Source organism: Paramisgurnus dabryanus, chromosome 14, assembly GCF_030506205.2.
Source record: "Paramisgurnus dabryanus chromosome 14, PD_genome_1.1, whole genome shotgun sequence".
NCBI lineage: Eukaryota > Metazoa > Chordata > Actinopteri > Cypriniformes > Cobitidae > Paramisgurnus > Paramisgurnus dabryanus.
Window position 1 is genome coordinate 2641484 of NC_133350.1, and position 2541 is coordinate 2644024.

Consider the following 2541-nt stretch of genomic DNA (forward strand, 5'->3'; position numbering starts at 1 on the left):
TTGGGTCAACAGAGTCTATGGAGGCAGAGGGAACATTGGAGGTGGATGACTCCATAGAAACAGAGGAAACTGTTAGGTCAATAGAGTCTATGGAGGCAGAGGGAACATTGGAGCTGGATGACTCCATAGAAACAGAGGAAACTGTTAGGTCAATAGAGTCTATGGAGGCAGAGGGAACATTGGAGGTGGATGACTCCATAGAAACAGAGGAAACCGTTGGGTCAACAGAGTCTATGGAGGCAGAGGGAACATTGGAGGTGGATGACTCCATAGAAACAGAGGAAACCGTTGGGTCAGCAGAGTCTATGGAGGCAGAGATGACATCAGAAGGAGAGGTAGAAGTGTCCATGGGGGCAGAGGTATTTGTTAAAGTTAAAGAGGAGACCACAGAGGAAGATGTAACTGGTGAGTTGGAAGGAATGGCTATGTCATCGTAGCTGACTCCAACAGGTGTTACATTGTTAAAAGAGTTCTGTTGAAAACACAGTAAAAGCTTTGGGTTACTCTAATGCACAAAGGAGCATAACTAGCCATATACAAATGTCTAAAGCTTATGATTAGAAAAGATCCATAGTTGTCACTGTCTTATACAACATATATTAGAAACTATACTAGAAGGTGGAACAATACATGTTAATGCTACTCAGATGATTGTAACCTAATGGAAGAGTACACAGAAGGCTGAGTCCGAAATGGCATACTGTGACAGTAGGTACTAAATTAGATGAAGTACATATTCATGGACCGGTAAAACAGTAAGTGCTATATAGTATGAATATGGATAGCATGAATGAGTTCAGATGTACTACATCCGCCATGTTGATACATCACATGATATAAATTGACGTTAAACAAGCACAATTTAAACACAAGGGACAGCTGTTTTATACATGTATTAATACTGTTTTGGAATACTATGAATTCGGACATACTACTCGCCTTGCCCACTGTTTCGGACACAGCCGTAGTCCATTGGTTAGACAGGCCAACTCATATAAAATAACATTTTCCCTAATTTGAACTAGTTCATGGGTGGTCAAGACAAACCACAAAGAATTTAAGTATTACCTTTACTCTCTAAAATAAAAGGGTGTTTGCAACTTTATTTTTTATATATGCTGCATAACGAAAACAGCAGTAATGTTAAATTAAAATAGTATGTCACAACACCATTTATTGAACCAACAATCTACATTTGACATTAGTGGCCCATAGGTAGCACTTGACCTTTGTTGAACTAAACTGTGTCATAACATCATGCCAACTACACTAACTACAGAAATTAGCATTCTGAACACATTTTAAGCCATGTTTAAGCCATGTACTATAGCTAAAATTAGTTCTGTTACACTGTGGGTTCATCTTGTAATTGTCCTCAGAAAGTTTTTTTTGTCCCTGCAGTGCATTGTATAATTATAAAAAATTGTAGAGTAACACAATCTTTTCTTTTTAATGTTCTAGTCATTAAAGAATCCTGTTCAGAAATATTATGCAGCATAACTGTTTACAACACTGACAATAAATATATGATTTATAGTGTTTGACACTAAAGACTAAAGTAGTCATGCTAAAAATTCAGATTTGCTCACACAAATCAATTATACTGTTAAATACATGGACATAGAAGTCAGTGATTTAAATTGTAGTAATATGTATGAGAATATAAATGTTTCTGGTATTTTTATCAATGATATGCAGTTGTAATGAGGCTAAAAATGTATTACATGTCTTACAGTTTCATTTATGTGTACTGTCAGTTAATCTATAGTTGGGTAAATGTATAACATACGTGTTCAGCTTCAATCCAGTGAACATGAAAAGTTGTGGGTCGGGTAATGCAATCTCCTATTTTTCCAGTAGATGAGACTGTTATTACAACAGCTGGATTTTGAGATATTAAGCGGAGTGATTCGGTTGCTGTCTCCACTGCTCCTGCGTAAAATATGAGTTGCTAGAAAAGGGGGACAAGTTGCAATTAACAACTTATATAAATCTGATAACTTACTATACAGATGTTTATAGCAACTGTCTGTTACTTGTATGTTGTTCTGTAGCTTGAAATGCCTGCGTTTCCGTGACCCATCGGGATAGTAAAACTGAAATTCAACATCTCCCTCTAATGGTAATGTTGCAGACAGTTGTATTCTCTCTCGTATGACCTATGTAATGGAAATATATATTTTTTTAATTCATAATATGAAATACAAACTGTAAAATAATGTAAGTTAAGACATAACAATAATAAAACATAATACACACTAACACACTATATGAACAAAGATTTATACAAAACAACATTTTTAATTCGTACCTACATTTATATGTTTTTTATATTACTGACCGTTGATTGCTCTCATTATTGTCTTAATTGAATCAGTGATTATAATCAATTAAGCATAAAGTCTAAATGGCAAAGATCTAAGATAGGAAGCATTATGTCCAAGTTATGTTTTGTATTTTTTGTTGGTTTTGTTTCCTGTCTTGATAATGTGACAGCCATAAGAAACACCACTGACTGCATCCAGATAACTGTTAAACATT

The 2541-nt window shown here is 35.2% G+C and overlaps 1 long non-coding RNA gene across 1 annotated transcript; it reads right to left on the bottom strand.

The window, feature by feature from the left end:
• Nucleotides 1-229: 229 nt before the first annotated feature.
• On the bottom strand, nt 230-2143 carry LOC141280718 (uncharacterized). The gene is made up of 3 exons (XR_012335019.1): nt 2037-2143; nt 1790-1951; nt 230-472 (listed from the first exon to the last, which is right to left on the bottom strand). It is a non-coding gene; the product is annotated as an uncharacterized lncRNA (long non-coding RNA).
• Between the last annotated feature and the right edge of the window lie 398 nt (nt 2144-2541).